Here is an 18,840-nt window from a genome sequence, read left to right as displayed (position 1 = left end):
TCCATCTGTTTGTCAGCTTCAACTTCTTTCATCAGTGTCATAGTTTTTCAAATATAGATCTTTTACCTCCTCAGACAGGTTTACTTCTAGGTATTTTATTCTGTTTGATGCAATGGTAAATGAGACTGTTTCTGTTATTTCTCTTTCTGATACTTCATTGTTAGTGTACAGAAATGCAACAGATTTCTGTATATTAATTTTGTATCCTGCAACTTTACTGAATCCACTGATGAGCTCTAGTAGTTCTCAGGCAGTGTCTTTAGGATTTTCTATATATATATATATATATATATACACACACACACACACACACATACACACCCCAACACAATGGAATGTTACTCAGCCATAAAATGAATGTAATTCTGCCATTTGCAGCAACATGGATGAACTTGGGGGGTATTATGCTAAGTGAAATAAATCAGAGAGAAAGACAAATACTGTATGATATCACTTACACGTGGAATCTAAAAAATACAACTAGTGAATAAAACAGAAAAGAAGCAGTCTCAAAGATACAGAGAACAAACCAGTGGTTACCTGTGGGGAAAGAAGAGGAGGGAAGGGCAATTGAAGGGTATAGGGGGAAAGGGGTTATTAAGGGATTATATGAAATCATCTGGGTGAACCTTCTGAAAATTGCAGTACACTATAGAATGTAAAGAATCTTTCTTTCAATAAAAAATAAATTTTAAAAAGAACATCACAGATAGATGTTCATGGCCATAGAACTTTCTAGAATGTAATTGTTAATGTCTTCCTCCTCTCAACCAGATGAGCACTCCCATTTTCCTGGAACAGTGAATCAGACCGCTTTTGTCTTTATCTTGTGAACTCACATCACCTGGACAGCAATTGCAGTCGATAGTACTACTCGGTTCATTGAACAGCAGAGAGCTTTCAGCCTGGTTTCAGACATGAAGGTGGAGAAGAAAAAGCACGGAGGGTATTCAGATTTCTTTCAGCTGGAGCTGTGTCTTATTCTTAGCTTTCCATTCTTTTTCTCTGAGTCAGACGTCAGCAAAATTGTTTTTTTTTTCATTGCTTCAATTAAAAATATCTAACATTAAATGAATGGTGTGTGAAATGCCAGCCCATAAAAGGAGATGTGGTGATGGCTGTTCATGAGGTACTAGTTAGAGGTGGAACTGACCTGACTGCGTCTGTGAGACATAACACACAATTTCTATGCACAAATGCTGTGTTCTAGACATGCCACCCCTACTTAGAGACGATTCCCCAGTCACTCCTCAGTTAATTCTGTCTTCCCAGGCTTGAGGACGTGTTGGGTGAACCTCCCACATTTTGCTGTCCGCACCTTCTCCTGACCAGAAGTTAGTGGGAGGACTTGGTGATGTTAGGGTAATATCTAGCTATAGAATACAGCTTTCCTCTGACTGAAGCTTGGAAGTCTAAAAGAGCTTTTTATTTACAAGCCAGGCATCTAACTGATGCAGAGGCTGAACTTACTCTATATGGGACCCTCCCCTCCTTACTTTTAGAGGTGACCATACAAAGGCAATGATTCAGTGTCTCCTCTTTGATGGCATCTAAAATTGACCAGCTAGATTATTTTGGGCCAAGGCAGTACAATTTAGGGGATCATAATCTAAATGATGTTGTCTGTATTCCCTTAAATCTTTTTAGAAATATAATATTTTAAGCAGGCTGTAAAAGGAATGATTTGGGCAATCTTATGGGTTATAAAAAAATACAAGAAAGGTTGCATTTGGAGCAAAAGTTTTTTGTTTTCAGTTATACTCTCTTTACTCTCTGTCTTCAGAGTTACTGGTCTTCCAAGTGCGGGTCTGGAGGTAAATCCAGCAAGGGTTGGATCTGCACAATGGCCTTGAGGGTGGCAGCCCAGCCCCAGTGCTATTAGCAAAGCCAAAGCGCGGGGGGACACGGTGATGGGCGCACTGACGTCGCAGAGCCAGGGTGGCCTTGGCTGCGTGTCTAGAGGGCTGCCTAGGAGACCCTGGCTGTGGTTCCCGCAGCCTGGAGAGATCCGTAGCTGTAACTGCTTCTAAGCTCCAGGGACTGCTTGTCCAGCCCTTCTCTGGCTTACTAGCCCATCTAGGTGTGAAAGGTCTTTTAACTGGTCACTGGCCAGCTCACCTCAGTATTAACGTCTGCTTTCAGGAAAGCCTTTCGGAGACAAACGAAGGAAGCTGGAGGTTATGGATGTGAACACAAATCAGCAATTTAGGATAAGATCCTCCTGTGAGATCCCATCACTGAGACAGGAACAAAAGCTTTCCCAACTGAAATGAGTTAGGATGAAAAGAAAAGGGCACGCTATAGAAATAACTTCTGTGAACAGGAAGAACCACCGGCAAACTGCATTCTTTGCCGCATTTTATAACCATTTCCCCTGACCCCATACTCTCACCGGAGGGCCAGGCTGCCTTTCCCAAGCTTGCTAGTCAAGTATAAACTCATAAGTATGTCTCGGAGGAAGGCTCAGTGTCCTGGGTGTGAACCCTTCCAGCTTTGAGTTGAGACTTCACAGTGCTGAGGTGAGTTTGGGGGCTGGTGACACCCGTACTCACGACTACGAACCTGTCTCCCATCTTCCCCACCCACTTAACTCCCCTTTCTCCCCAGCCCAGCCCACTATCTCAAAGCAGAAAATCAGAACCAAAGACACTGAGCCTTTTGAACAATCTGAGGATTTACAAACTCATGGCAGGACGCGTAGGAGTGGAACTGTCTTGAAATTCTGTGGCCAATTTGACTTCTAAGTAAGCAGAGAAAATTCACTTTCGGGGATTTACCTCCTTGGGGCTGTAACAAAGAGCTAAAAGTGTAACTTTTCAGTGATTCACTTGTGTCGCCTTCAACTGAAATTAAACACAATTAAAATAGGATATTTGGGGGAGATGTTGACCTATGGTGACAGCCTAGCCTGATGGCGCCGTCACAGCTGTTACATCTAACACCAGCTTGGGTCTCTCCAGGCACACAGCCCAGCCTGAAGCTGGGAGCTTGGAGTCAGCCCTGTGCCCAAGGTGGAGGAAGGCAGGGAGCTAGGGCAGAAACTTCCATAAAGGGCGGAGCCATCGCCACGCATGCACCACAGCTATCCTGGAAGGAGACGGGTAACCCTCTTCTCTACCAAACTCTCCACTTGCTCCCTCCCCGCACTGCTGGCCCTGCCCCCTCCCCCACCTTAGTACCTAGAATTTCAGTGTTAAAGATTCACTTTTTAGTGTATTAAGGAAGAAAAGATTTCCAGGTTCTGGAGGGAGTGTGATATAGACTCAAATCATTGCTGATTCAGTATTTCCCCCGCCAGCCTTGTATGGGAAGACCTTTTGCTCCTGATGCCCTGCTGCATTTGCTTTGATGATAAAAAGACAAAAGGCCCAGAAGAAGAATTAAGAAAGGCAGAGCCAAGATCAGTTTAGATGTGAAGAAACACTGGACTAGAATCCTAGAGGAGGAGGAGAGAGAGAGAGGAGAGATAGCATGGGGCAATCATGTTGTGGGGGGGGACCTTTAAGATTGGGTTTTACAGAAAGAAACAGACTCACAGACCTAATAAACAACCTTATGGTTACGGGGAGGCGGGAAGGGGTAAATTGGGAGTTTGGGATTTGCAGATACTAACTACTATATATAAAATAGATAAACAAGAGATTTCTTCTGTATAGCACAGGAAACTGTATTCAATATTTTGTAGTAACCTATAATGAAAAAGAATATGAAAAGGAATATATGTATGTATATGTATAACTGAAACATTATGCTGTACAGCAGAAATTGACACATTGTAGCTGACTATAATTAAAAAAAGATTGAGTTTTAGATATTTCATTATCTTATGACCAAATATTTCCTGTTACCCATTTTGCCACCTTATTTAAGATTTCAGGAAAGACTGTTTTTTGAGGCTTTCTTGTTGGATTTTTATTTCTTTTGAGACATTAAGGATGGAGAGAAAAGGCCCAGGTTGACTTTGAGTCTGTCTGAATCTTAGCATCAAAAGCAGGAAAAAGCCAAGAAAGAGGAAGGTTTTTGCTGAATTGGCTGAGATCTGAAATGGGTGGAGGGGCTAGAAGGGAGCCAGGCCTCCTGACACACTGTGCCTCTCATAGCTGTGTCCTGGGCCAGCCCCATGGAGACCAGTGCTCATGTCCTTGCTACGTTAAAGGAGTACCCGAGGCAGCTGCCACCAGGGAGCAGAGCAGTGGCAGCTGGGGGACTGGGCAGGAGTCCAACTGCTCTAGCAGCTGCCAACACTCTCGCCTGCCTACCCGTCAGCCCACTAGCTCCTCATTAGGAAGTCAAGGGCAGACCTGAGCCTCCCCGGTGCCCTCCACTGTCTCCCCACTCCATCCATGTCCCAAGGATGACCTTGCATTGTATCCCCAGCACATTCCCAGCTTCTCCCTTGACACCTGCCTCAAGGCCAGTTCTATGAGGGACGAACAGAGGAAACCTGGGTAGAGGAAGTTGGCACTGGATCTGACTCCCTACAGAGATTTATAACCAGGGAAGTCACTGCCTCTGTGGTGCTTTTAGAAAATAGTTCCTGGCTTGATTGAGGAAGAGAAACTTTTGTGGAAAATGTCTGTCATTCGTGTTCCTGCCAGATCTGTGAGCATTTTCACAGGGCAGATGTAACTGACTGCTCGCTCCACAAATGCAGATGGCACCTCTGTCAGGGCTCTGGCGATGGGGTGTGCCAACCGGCAGACAGACACGGAGGGACTCAGAAGGGCAATGGGGGATTTCTTCCTCCTGATGCTGGGAGGGGAGGGCGTGTGCTTCCCGCAACATCCCCCATCCCACCCCAGCAGGTACCTTAAGGACAAGGGCTTTCCCCAAGGATCTAAAGGCATCTGGGAGGCATTAAGCCAAATTTATCGCAAATGTTATAGGTTGAGTCATGTCCCCCCGAAAAGATACACCAAAGTCCTAACCCCTAGTTCTTCAGAATGTGATCTTTTATTTGGAAATATATCTTTGCAGATGTAAGTAGTTAAGATAAAGTCGTCTTGGAGTAGGATGGACACTAAACCTAATATGACCAGTGTCCTTAGAGGGGACAAACGACAAAAACATTCAGGGAGAAGATAGCTGCAGGCTGGGCAAAGGCAGAGCCTGGAGTGATGTGTCTGCAAACCAAGGAATGCCAAGGACTGCTGAGAGCCGCCAGAAGCTAGAAAGATCAAGGAAAAATTCCCCTCTGAAGCCTCAGAGAGCCTGAATGTCAGATTTCTAGACTCCAGAACCCTGAGAGAATAAAGTCATGTTGTTGGAAGCCACAACCCAGCAAGGAGCACAGCAAACCAGGTCAGCTTGAGGACTGTCAACCCGAGCTGGCCAGGGTACAGAGGTAAGCTAGCGCAGACCCCAGGGAAGTTCCCGTCAGGAGCCCCAGGCGCAGGGCGTGGGCTGCACGGAGATGCCCTTGCCCAGCTCTAGCTGAAGATGCTTCTCCTTCATCGGTCCTCGGGGGAGTCTGTAATCCCTTTTTCGCGCCAAACAGACCAGAGGTGTCGGGGGTTGTCTCCTTGTCCAAGAATAAATGTGCTAACTCCTGGAGCCTTTGCCCTGTGAGTCAGACTTGTGGGACAGGAAAACAATCCTTGGGAGTAAAAACTCAATCATCTCTACTTGATCTCAAAAGGAAAAGTCTTGATTATTCCAGAAAATAACAACCTAGTCCCCTGGTTAGGCATAAGGGTCTGGGGAGCTGGTCACAAGGTGCTTGAGCCTCAGTCGCTCACTCATGATTAAAGTTTGGGGCTGAGTGGACACAGTGTCATGCTTTCAGCCACAGCAGAGAGTGACCACGGAGACCTTGAGCTGTCTGTAAAGGCGGTTAACTTGGCATCACTTTGGGGATTAAATGGAGGGAAAAATTGGTTGCAGAGGATGACAGGGTGCAGACTGTGTAATCTAGACACGATAAAGCCACTCCTTGAGCAGGGACAGAATGGTGAAGGTTAAGGGGACAAAGGAGCTTGCAGAGAAAGAAGCAACTTTAATGTAAAGAGAACAAGAGAGGTTCTAAAGATTGTGGCAGAATTCTGACTCTGGCCAGGGAATATTTAAGGGAATTTATCTCCTTCCATTCAGGGAAAGGAGGGTTTATTCAACTGATCTGAAAACATCTAGGTTTCCAGAAATATTCCAGGTATCTCATAAAATTAAACATTATATAAAATAGGATAATTAAGGATTAAAGAACCAAGAAGAGATTCTATAAAAGAGACCAAGAAGTAGATGTTAAGAAGACACTGTATAAAAGGAATATTGCAATTAAAAGCAAAGGCAAAAAGAGAAGTAATCTACTTGAATTTTCATTGCATACATGTACAAACTCACCTAAAGGTAAACTTTTTCCTAGAAGTGAGCTGGAGAAGTTTTTATCCCATTAATCTATGAAGATTCTTTTTGAGAAAATGATAATTACATATTTCGTCCTTTAGGAGTATATGTGTATGGCTTTGTGTGTGATTTCTTCAAAACTTACTGGGCTAAAATGAATGAGGTTCAGTTTAAAGTCTGAAAATGGATTCTCTGATTTTTGTAATTATTATCTTATCCTTAAAAAATACAAGGGATGTGATAACAAGCAGATAAAACATAGGCATGATTTTATACACAAATATATTCTCCCTTCTCTCCTGCTAAGTCTGGGAGCCAGAGACTTAGCAGTGGGTGGGAACGGACAGACAATCAGTTCCATAGGCTTCCACAGCAAGAAACGAAAATGATACCTTTAAGCCTCCAGGGCTGTAATTATCTCATGAAAACTCCAGCTAGTGGGGGAGTCTCTGTGCTATTATTAGATTTCTTTCAGTTTAGGATGTAAGTATATGCTGCAAGTCATTCACTGAAAATTGCTCATTTCTCCACCAATGTGTTTGAAATCCGAGCTCCATGGTGATTAATTCAGTCCTTAAGCCAGGTGAAGCTTCATTCTGGCTCCCCCTCAGTGTGAAGCCGGATTCTGAATGACCTGGCACGTGGCCCTACTTCTGTGTGTGTTCCCAGAAAACAGCAGGGCTGTTCTCATGGACAGCTAAGATTTCTCCGAGTTCAAGACTTTGTTCCATTGGCTGTTCTCTCTTCAACGGTTTCAAAAGCTCTTCGTGGCATTTCTTTTTTAATGTCATAACCAAAGATGTGAATGCTGCCCAATTTCTGGTCAAAAGAAAGCCCTCTCATCATGTCACTTGATCTCATGTGTCCCCACCATGCTTTTTGTGGGAGACGTGTCCCAGAATCAACTGTTTCAACAATGGGCAAAATGACTGACCTGTAGGTCCAGAAGGATTAACAACAATAAAGATGAGAATTTTATACGTAAATAATCTATGTTGAGCAGTGTTAATGTTCTTGCTTTTTCTCTACATCTGCATACATGCACTTACTGTAGTAAACTTCTTCATTAACCAAGTGACCCACTAAAGATAAATTGGGAAAGACTTATCCTGATATTCTGTGGATAATGTTAACATTTGACGGACATCTCTGCTACAGGCATTGCAGACACTTTATGTGTGTTATCTACAGTATCCTAAGAACTCTGCTAGGTGACTACCATTACGTTCATTTTACCAACTTGGAAAGGGAGGCTTGGAAAGGATAATTGACCGTCCCAAGACTGCAGATCTATAAGTACAAATGCAAGAATGTGAGCTTGCATCTATATATCACCTCTACGCTATTTTCTTTCTATCCAACCGTGGATACTGACAGCAGTTGACTAACTACAAAGTAACTGACTTCTATAATGCATGTATAAATGGCCAACAGGCACATGAAAAAATGCTCAATATTGTTAATTGTCAGAGAGATGCAAACCCAAACTATAATGAGGTATCACCTCACACCAGTCAGAATGGCCATCATTCAAAAGTCCACAAATGACAAATGCTGGAGAGGCTGTGGAGAAAGGGGAACCCTACTACACTGCTGGTGGGAATACAGTTTGGTGCAGCCACTACGGAAAACAGTATGGAGATTCCTCAAAAAACTAAAAATAAAATTACCATATGATCCAGAAATCCCACTTCTGGGTATATATCCGGAGGGAACTCTAACTTGAAAAGATACAAGCACCCCAATGTTCATAGCAGCATTATATACAATAGCCAAGACATGGAAGCAACCTAAATGTCCACCGACAGAGGACTGGATAAGTTGTGGTGTATTTATACAATGCCATACTACTCAGCCATAAAAAAGAATAAAATAATGCCATTTGCAGCCACATGGATGGACCTAGAGATCGTCATTCTAAGTGAAGTAAACCAGAAAGAGAAATATCACACAATACATGTATGTTAGCCAGTAAGTTAAAGATACTCAGAATTAACTACAGCATAATCATAATTGAAACTTTGTTCTCTTTTGTGCAAGTCACATGAGACTTGCTAAACCCTGAACCCAAGTCAACATTTTCCAACAGAGTCTTCAGACTGGTAAGCCTGCTTCATCCTCCTCTTTCTTTCCTCCCCAGAGCATGAAAGCTTGAAACCCTGCCCTTGAGATTCCCATGTAATTGACTGTGCACTTGAGCAGTTAGTTGAAATTTCTCTGTGACCAGCTTAGTGAACCAGATGGAAACCAGTAACCAAGCTGACCTATGACATCAGAGGCTAACTCGACTTCTTTTTGGTGGTTTCAGGAGACCACTGGGAAAATTTCCCTCCAGTCCTGGCACAGCTCACACTCACCTACATGTGTTCTTCCCCACATTGCTCTCCTGAGAACTCGCATGTCATTGGAACCTCTGCCATCTTTCTTTCCTTCTTTCTTCCCTCCATTTTTTTTTTTAATGGAGGTACTGGGGATTGAACCCAGGACTTCTGCATGCTAAGCATGTGCTTTACAACTGAGCTACACCCACTCTTCCTTCTTTCCTTTCTTTTCTTTTCAGTTTCTCTCTTGATAACACTATCATCACAAATCTCAAAAGGACTCTTTCTTATTTTGTATCAATGTCATTCTTCCCCTTCCATCCTGATCCCCACTCCTTCCCCCTCAGGCCCTCGCCCTAATGTGTGTGTGTTACTTGCATATGAACATGTTTGCGGTGAGCACCGCTCCTTGTCTTACACACTAACAGATTTTGTAGCTGGCTGCTAGGCATGACTACACTGTTTAATTTTAGCCGGTGGGATATGAGCAAAAGGGAAGTGTTAATTTCTAGGTTGCCCTGTGGGCAGAAACATGTCCTTCCCTTCCCTTTTTCCCCTGGGCAGATTCTGATCGTGCACTAGGAGATCACGTAGCTACATAGGACCCTGACATAAAAGTCATGAGTTGAAGGTGGTAAAGCAAAATGCCAGAAACAGCTGGGTCCCTCATGCTGTTGAATCATGATACCCCTCTGGATTGCCTACCTAATTTTTACAGGAGAAAAAAAATCTATCCAGTTTAATCCATTATTATTTTGAGTACTTCTGTTATAGCCACTGATCCAATTTCCTAAATAAATACAGCATCTCTGCAAAGTATGTAGGGCATTTAATATGCCTGCATGTGTTTCATATTTTATACAGTATTGTTCCATTTCTTAGGTTTCTCACTCAGCACTATTTTTAAAAATCTATCCCTGCTGCAAGAGCACATCTAGTTCTTGCTTCTAAGTGCTGCAGAGGAGAGCAGTGTGTACCTCTACCAGACTGCTCCTACACCCGCCCCACCCCCAGTGACAGACACCTAGCTCACGAACCTCCCACTTCCCACCACCAGGACAATACTGCCGGTGACGGTCCTCATGGACCTTTGACAGAATCTCTCCTGGGCACAGGCAGACAAGAACAATGAGCGGCCACGGAGTGCTCTCGTGTTTGTTTCCACTAAGTGCTGCCGCATCACCTTCCAGAACGGCTCCAACAGCCTGCACTTCCATTAGCAACTCCTGAGGACTCCTGTTCCCCTGCATCCTTGCCAATGCTTTGTTATTTAAGTTTCCTTTTTTTTTTGCCAATCTCAAGGGACTCATTTTTAGCTGCACTTCTGTGATTATTAGTATGTGTGTAACTGTTCATATCATGTGTGTAATTGTTAGCCATTTGGTTTTCCCTTCTGTGAATTGCCTCTTCATACCCTTTTCTTACTTCCTGGTACATACTTAACATTCGTTCATGTTGGTTTTGGTCGCTTCTATACATGACCTTTCAAGGCAGATATCCTCAGCACCTTATTCATTGAGACCTTAAAGAATTTTATGCCAGCTTCTACACTGAGCCTGCCACCCATGACCAATTGCCACATGAGTGTGCACCCCCCCGCCCAAGGCCAGTCACGCCCCTGACATTCCCTGTGTCTCCAGGCTGCCAAGTGTCCCCAGCCTCCAACATCTCCAGTGGTGAACCAACACGCCCCTCACTCCCTCTCTATATTTCAGTTCCCAGATCTGAACGTGTCCATCAGAGGGTGACCCTGTTCCTTTCCTGTTGCCGTTTTTGCTTCTACTGCAGTTAAGGAGAAGGAGGGGGCGGACAAGAGGGGATTTGGATTATGCAGCCAAAGGCCACCACTCAAGATGCTGACATTTGGATGAAAATTTAAATGAGAAACTTGTAAGGTCTCTCCTGATGCTATAAAACCTGACCCTTCAGAGGACATGTGGGAATTTACAGAGCTTTTCTTTTCTTTTAAACAAAGAGCTTTCCACCTGCTATACCTCCTATTTTCAGCTTAGTTCTTACTTTCTCCTTTAAAAGCCACCCTCCCTCTGGATTTGCTAATAGTCACCTTCACCTTAGCAAAGGCTGCCCCGACTTACATCAGGAGGCCAGGAAGCTGCACTTTGTCTTTACAGAGTCTGGGGAGGATGCCAGCTAATGTAAGTCAGTGCCAAAAAATTTCATGCAGCTTAACAGAGGAAGATCTTTTAAAAGAGCTTCCCCAACTAATAAATCAGCTAGGGAATAAAGCTGGTTGCATTTCTGGAACAGAAAAAGGAAGAATGTGCTACCACTGAGGGCCCCTGGGGTTGGCCGCGGGCCTTTATGATATAATAGTCGCTGGGCTAAAGATTCTGGCCCCTATCATGGTTCACTGCTAAGCTGCTCAGCACAGTAGTCAATGTTCTCCATGTCTTGGCCTTTTATTCCTCTGCTAGGAAAACTCCAACCCTGGATTAATCCAGCTACCCTTCTCTGCTCCCGTACCACCTCTCTCAGTGGAGGGCATATCTACCCACCAGGGTGTCCAATCAGAAACCAGGGAGTCACCCCGACCCTCACCCTCCAGCTCCAGCCGGCCATCAACTTCTGTTGCTTCTTCTTCCTTAACCTCTCTCAACTCTTTTCTCTTTTCTCCATCTCTGCTAGGCCTCTGTCTCTCACCTGGATTGTTACATACACTTTCTCTTCCTTGTCCATTTTGTACTATGCACAGATTCTGGCCCTGCTTAGAAAACTAAACAAAACAAAACTTTTGATAGCTATTTGATAGCTTCAGGACAAAATCTAAACCTTCAAGTGCAGCAGAAGCAAGCCCTTCAGAGCCTGGTATCAGTGCCACTCGTCCATCTTCATCGCTCACCACACACTCCCGCAAAGTGAGCCAGCCGCCGTGAATGACTGACTCGCTCTCCAGCTCACCGGCCTCTCTAAAGCTCACTGGCACCTGCACATGCTCCTTCTTCTTGAATTGCTACCCCAACTTCATCTGCTTCTTCTGCTCAAACTTCAAGGTATAACTCAGACTTCCCCTTCTCCAGAAAAGACTTCCTTAACCTACCTGTCCCCAGACTGCAGTAAAGTGGGGTGAGCAGCCTTTGGTTCTGCGATCGGCCCATCAGAGCACTCTGCTCACTGCACGGTCAGAGTTTAGAGGGCACCTCCCCTCGACTAGAGAGTCAGTCTCTCCCGTTTCTTATCGCCACAATCCTGGTGTCTAGCCAGTGAGTGGTACTCAATAAGTTTGTGAAGTGAATAAATAAACAAACGAATAAGCAAATCAATGGAGGAAGAGACATGCAGACATGGCCGAGGTGCTTACAGTAACCTAAAGACCAGTCCAGTAGCTCACTTGCTGAAAAGAAAAACCAGTAGAGGCAACAGAAACCCCTCTGTGTCAGCATGGGCTTCTCCACATATCCTGGTCAGTCCCCAGAAGCAGCAGTGTGGGTCGAATGTTCAGCAGAACAGATTTTCACATCAAGCCCATGTGTACAGCTTCCCTACTTCAAAGCAAAGTGCCCACCATCTTGCCTGGTAAGCCAAGAAGGACCTTGTGTAAAGCCAGGAAAGGGATCAGCTAACCCAGCCAAGAGACCCTAGGAAGTGCGCCTTTTGTGACTGTAGAGCACATGGTGCAGGGGGCAGAAGGTCAGTCACGTCTCAGGCAGGGTCGACATTAACACTGGCATGTTTTCCCAAAAGCAAGGACCTTGTTTGTTCGTCTCCAAATTTGAAGCAACTGATGTAATGCATGGCATATTGTAAGCACTCAATAAATATTCAATGTATTATTAAATAAACCCTTGATCTGTAATACCATGAAGTGTTAAGAGTAGTTGGCTCTGGGAGTATTTCAAGTGGTTTATTTTGGGCTTGTTTTCTGCCCTTGTATGCTGTTTGGTGCTCTCCAAGTTTTCAACAATGAGCACGTATTCCTTTCACAATTCCTTTTATAGTCAGAAGTGTTTCATGGAAACAAAAGGAATCGACTGTGTAATGCAGTCATATGGCCAGGTGGGTGGTGACACTAGTGGAGAATAAAGCTTCTGCCCACTCTCTATTTCTTCACACCGCCCAGAGAAGGAATATGCCTTATACAGAACGGTTAAGAATGAAAGGTCATCAGAGAGCACAGAGCGTCATCTGTGACCTCTCTCTCCCTCCCTCCCTCCATCCCTGTCTCTCCTGCATAGAGCAGAGAACTGTGTGGGCTGCGTGTGAAGAGGGTGTCAAGACAGGAAAATGATAGGGGTTTTCCAGGCATTTGAAAAACTGTGTGGGAATCTATTCTTTCAAACCAAATGGAAAGCAATTTAAAAGGCACGCTGTATTGTGAATGGTGCACTGGGGCGGGTCTCTCAGGGCGTTCCTAGTATGTACAAACAAAACGGTCCGCGAGTCCCTGTGCGCCCCCAGCGCACTGGCACTAAACGAGACTTAAAGGCCACTGAGTTCTGATGGTAACACTCCCCTCACTCCCCCAGCTTCCCCCAAACAGCATCACCAAACACCTCACACAACTGCCAGCGAGGAAACCATCACTAATACTAAGCAAAAGCCAATGAAGCCTCAAATTAAGGGGTGTGGGTAACAGAGAAAAAGAAATGCTTTCAGCTGGCATTTGGGAGGAACTGGAGCTAATGGACAAATGAGTCAGAGAGGTTCTGGGGGCTGGGGCGCCAAACCCCAGGGGAAATTATCGGGTAAGCAAGCTGACTGCAAATGGGCTGTCCACATTTGGGTACAAGCTCAGAGTCATTCCAACCCAATAGGATCCTTTGGTTTTTTTCCATCCAAAAAGGCAACAGTAATGCCACCCCTCCCAAGGCGAAGTCTCCCAGGAAGGTGGAAAGGAGAATCCCTCCATTTCTATCTCTCTGGTGCTTTCCCCAAACCTAAACAGCTTGCCTAACTGTTCAAGAGACCCAGTTCATTTGTCACTTTCTGAGGTCACCACTGTTGTCACTTTCTGCCACTGGCTTTGAGGTGTGCTTGTTATTAACCATCTGTTTGTAAATCTCCTAACAGCAGATTTGGGGCGCATCTCTCCCATCTGATTCCATTTTAGAATCACTGCATTTCCCCACACCCCCGACCATGACCAAATGCAAATCCCATTACCCCACTGTTGTTTCTCTGCATTTCTGCCCAGATTTATCGTGTATAAAATGCTAACTAGTTATCCAGCCGACATGATTCCTGGGTACGCTGCGCTCCTTTTTCTCTCTTCCTAATCTCTCTGGCTACTTCTTTAGGGCCCTGACACAAAAGATGCTCAAGAAATACTCTGCTGTGCTTCAATTAAAATTATATATATTCTGGGTTGATTAACTGAAAATTTCCCTTTTGCTGATTCTTTTCTCATTAATGTCAGCATCTTCCCCTTTATTCTTTACTTTCTTTTAGTACAGCAACTCCTAGATATTACAGAACTCTCAGTTTTCATGATCATCTCTGAGGAATGTGGATGGCAAACCGATTTGTCTAGCTTTGCATTTTGATCTTCACCAGTGGCACCTCCTCTGCATGTCCTTTCAGAAGGTAAACCGATTTTCGGAATCTTTCTATAGCCCTCGTTAGGCACAACTTTCCTCTCACACTCCACTCTCCTTTGCTGTAGTTTTCACCTCTGAAGTAGGATTTGAAAGACAGTGTAGAGCTATTAACAGTATCTTTAATTACATGCCTTGTTTATGTATCTGATGTTGTTACACAGACTTGATATGTAACCTTGTTAGAGCAGGCAGGCAGCTAGATACGAGCAGAGAAAGGGGAACACTGCCCCATCATACTGCCCTAAAACCATCACTCACTCCCTATTATGTTTCTCATTAGGCCTCCCTTTTGGATCAATTTTTATTTCTCTTTAGAAATCATTCTGGAGTTGTGATAGGAAAGTAAATTTGTAACCGAGCAGGACCCTGTGGGGCCTTCCTAGGACAGACCCCTCCCCGCTAGGTCCCCTGCTTTAGTTCCTCTCCAGAGCACCTACATACCAGTATCTGATGCACATTTTCTGAGTTGTCTTACAGATACTTCCATCCCCACCAAACGGAAGACATAACTGTGTGATGACCATGAGCACATGACCCCCAGATCTACTGGAGCCTGAGGAATGATGTTAACCAGTGTGACATCACCCTGTTCCCTCCCCATCAGCCAGTCAGAGAATTGTGCATGAGCTGGTCACATATGCTGCCACTCCCCTCCCTCACCTGGCCTTTAAAAATGCCTCCCTGAAACCCACTGGAGGGTCTGGGTTTTTTAAAATTAGCTGCTGATCTGGTGCCTTACAATAAACATTGCACTCTCTGTCACCACAAGCTGGTGTCAGTAGATTGGTTTTACTGTGTGCGGCAAGTGGGCCCAAATTTGGCTCCTTAGACAGGGGTGGGAGTAGGTGAGAGACCCAGGGTCTTCTAGCCATCTCAGGTGTTGAGTGTTTTCTAATCCATGCTTCATAAACCTTTTGTGCATGACCTAAAGCAGAAGGCATCTTTTACCAGGCTAGCCATGCACACAAACATGCCTGTAAGGGCGCACACGTCATTTCAGAAGACTAAACTCACCCTTACTCTGTGCGGTACATAGCAGTGTTTCCCGCTCCATTTTAGTTCCTTTTAATTTTTAGTGCTCACTGCAATCATCTTTTAATTTTACAATCCATTAATGGCTCACAAGCTGCTGTTGAAAATATATTGCCTAAAGTTTACTGCGAGAGTAACATTTATTAATTCATGTGCTCTCGTAACACAGTAAAGAATGTAGAATAGATTCTGATACCATAATTCTCATATTTAAGGTGAAAAAAGTAGGATACAGGGATTAACACACCTACAGTCACTCAGTTAATTTGGGGTCAAAGCCCCAAACTTTCAAATATGCCAGGCATGCCTTGCCTTGCCCAGACGCCCTGGCACGTTGTTGGAACAGACAGTGGGTGTGGTTGTTAGCATGATTTTGGGCCTAAGTAACAGAGGGTCCAACTGAAATGGCCTAAATTATAAAACCTGCCCATCGTCTTGCATGATTGGCTCGGGAGTTGAGATGATTACGTCAGCAGCTCCGAACCATCTTTGAAGACTCAGGTTCCATCATCTGCTCTGCCATCCTTAGCATGTGGCCCGTGTCTTCAGACAGTCCCTTTCATGGTCTCAGGATAACAGCCCAACCATGGCCGCCTCAGGAACACTTTCCAAAGCCCAGTCTCTTCCTTTTCTCCCTTTGCAAGCATGAGGGATGCTTTCCCAGGAGTCACCTGCATCTCACTGTCTAGAACTGCAGCTCTGCAAGCCTGTCCCAACCTAATCACAGGCCAGGGCAGAGGAACTCCATCAAAGGCTGAGTCAGCCTCTGGGACTCAGGAGAGGCCTGTCTCTCCAGAAACCCCTGACTTCACAAGATCCAAACAATTCCAACCTCCATTCACCAGGGGCTAGGAGGTAACCACTGAGTAGGCAGGCGGGAGTGTCCCTCTACAGTGCGTACGGGTGCAAGTCCAGAAGGTGAAGGACGCCGCAGACCTGTCTTACTTGTCCCCATATATTTTGTTTCTACTTAGAAGGAATGCGCTCTTCACCCTCTACTTTGGTTGCTTCCATATTCTCCTCCAGCTGCCTTTGGCCTCTTGTCCCAGTTCCTGCTTATCCAGTCTCTAATCCATTCTAAGGCAGTTCCCACCCCCTCCTTCCATTCTTCATCATCAACCTCATTCAGGCAATTACTCACCCATCTGTCACTCTTTCCCATGTTTAATGAATACCTGCCCTGTGACAGACACGGAACTAAGCTGCAGGAAGACAAAGACGAATAAGGCACAGTCTCTGTCTGGAATATGCCAAGGCCCTATTTTAAACACAATGTGTACACACACACCCTCACACTCAAATTTGGCATCTGCTGTCCTGAATGTAAAGGACGGCATGGAGCTCAGGGTCTCCAGGAAACGGAGCTGGAGGCAGAGGCAAAGTGATGGGAGTTTATGGGGGAGGTGCAAACTTTTGGGCAGTGGGGTGAGAAAAAAGGGGTTGAGGCTAAAAGAGGCAAGTGAAGTAAGGAAGAAAGGAAGGGAAGCAGGAAGGACAGGAAGCAGTGTGCTGTGATGTTTCCACGCTGGCTACTGCCTAGCAAGATGCAGCCAAGGGACACTGCAGGCAGCTGGGGAGGGGCTTTCCCTGGATGGGGATGCAGGGACTGTCCCCATGGAGAGTAGTCAGTGGAGAGAGAAGGAGGAGAGATTAACTCGCCCTGCTCCTTCCCATCTCTGGATTCCCAGTGGTCAAAGTTAACCCCCTGCACTTCTGCATGTGTCACTTGGCTCATTTGGTGGCCACTTGTGATGCCAGATTCTGAGCCCTGTGTTGTGTGGTTTCACCCAATTATGAAAGCCGAGGGGCAGCCACTGTGTGACTGGAGAGCTGGGATGGGGCCACTGAAGACTGAGTGAAGGTGCTCAGTCCCTGTCCGTTCCACTGATGGTCTTGAAGGGAGAATATGGATGGGATTTTCTTTTAGTCTCTTCTCTCCTTTGAATGACATGTCAGTCTTTCCACCCTTTAGTCCATGCCGACTGGTGATATGTGTAACTTCTAAGAACATATCTTTGATCTTCCCAGTTTCTGGTATAAAGCTTCTAGCACCCTGAGAGTTTGCTAAGTGCTGAGAGTGAGAAAGGTGTCTTTTATTACCTTAATGGTGACTTGGAAAACACCTAAGGATGGGGGCTGGTTGTCAGGGCGACCAACCTTGTGACTAGAGGGTTGGAAATTTCAGTCCCACCCACTGACCTCCAGGGAGAGGGGCTGGAGGTGGACTCATTCTTGGCTGGCCAATGATTTAATCAATCATACCTATGTCATGAAATCTTCATAAAAAAACCAAATGGATGGGGTTTGAAGAGATTCCACCTTGATAAACACTGTAGATTTGGGGAGAGTGGTGTGTTTGGAGAGGGCATGGAAGCTTCTGCCCATTCCTCATACCTTGCCCTGTGTGTCTCTTCCATCTGGCTGTTCCTGAGTTATATCTGTTTATAATAAACTGGCATACTAGTAAATAAAATATTTCTCTGAGGTCTGTACTCCACCCTTGCAAATTAATAGAACCCAAGACAAGGGCATCACTGAAACCCCTAGTCTATAGGCAGTAGGTCAGAAGTGCAGAAAAACAACCTCAGTTTGCCTGAAGTGGAGGAGATGGGGGGGTGGGGGTGGGGAGGGTGTCATAGTCCTGAGTCTGGTAGCCCTAAACCTGTGGACTCTGATGCTCTCTTCAGGTGGACAGTGTCAGAATTCAGTTGAAGTGTAGGACCTCTAGCTGGTGTCAGAGAACTGCTTGTTGGCATGAATAACTCGTCCCCACCCTCACATTGAAATTGGGTCCAGAATCCATATGATGTCAACAAATGCCATGATGGGGAACTGACAAAGCGAAGTTTCCTCTGCCGCTGAGGAGAGCCAACAGTCGGCTCCCCCATTCCTTTCCTGCTCAGTGGAACTTGGCTGGTCAAACATGTGTTTCTATTGTTCCTCCAATTATAGCCCTCCCCACATCACCTGTTAACACTCCTGTAGTAACAAGCAGCCCTTTGAGTAAATGCAACGAATTACAAAGGGGGTTGAGACGATTACTTTTGCTTTTTTGCAAAACCAGAAGAGGGATAAACTCATGAGGTCTTGAACAGCGTTTCCCAGACTTTATGGCGCATGAGGATAACAGGACAACTCATTAAAAGCAGATTCTGGGACCCACCCCTAGAGATTCTCATTTCAGAGACCTGAGTTGGAGCCTGATAATTTGTGTTTCTAACAAGAACCTAGTTGACGCTGATGTCAGTTCAAGAACCACATTTTGAGGAGTGCTGGTGTTAGAGGGGAAAGACTAGGTGAACATCAATAGCTGGACTTAAATATTAACTAGCCAGGCCAACAGGAGTATATCGCCTTCAAAAATCTCACAGTCTGGTGAGGGGTTTGTAAATATCTCACCTAGGACATGTACAAAGTACTGCTGAAATACATTTCTAGGCCCACAATGGAGTGGCTCCAGCCTGAGATGCCACGGCGACAACAAACTAATACTTAAAAAACTCAAATGCCTTGCTTGACCAGAGGCGCAGTACCGCCAGTCGGCCGACCCCCAAACACCAAGCCACCTCTGGCTTCTCACCCCAAACCAA

The 18,840-nt window shown here is 45.2% G+C and overlaps 2 long non-coding RNA genes across 9 annotated transcripts in view; one reads left to right on the top strand and one right to left on the bottom strand.

The window, feature by feature from the left end:
- LOC116279526 (uncharacterized) overlaps nucleotides 1-18,840 on the bottom strand; it is a 132,829-nt gene that overhangs the window by 112,576 nt on the left and 1,413 nt on the right. For 5 of the 8 annotated variants that reach the window (XR_012071467.1, XR_012071468.1, XR_012071463.1 and 2 more), the window contains exon 1: nucleotides 10,760-10,950. The exons of 2 other annotated variants lie outside the window; for them this stretch is intronic. This is a non-coding gene — a long non-coding RNA (uncharacterized lncRNA). Of the gene's footprint in view, nucleotides 1-10,759; nucleotides 10,951-14,659; nucleotides 14,744-18,840 lie in introns of those variants that run through there. One more of the 8 variants, XR_012071466.1, reaches the window with a different exon arrangement.
- LOC140695684 (uncharacterized) lies at nucleotides 11,073-14,971 on the top strand. The gene is made up of 3 exons (XR_012071470.1): nucleotides 11,073-11,674; nucleotides 14,070-14,204; nucleotides 14,696-14,971. It is a non-coding gene; the product is annotated as an uncharacterized lncRNA (long non-coding RNA).

Source organism: Vicugna pacos, chromosome 3, assembly GCF_048564905.1.
Source record: "Vicugna pacos chromosome 3, VicPac4, whole genome shotgun sequence".
Taxonomy (NCBI): domain Eukaryota; kingdom Metazoa; phylum Chordata; class Mammalia; order Artiodactyla; family Camelidae; genus Vicugna; species Vicugna pacos.
This window is presented reverse-complemented; position numbering and strand designations above follow the sequence as displayed.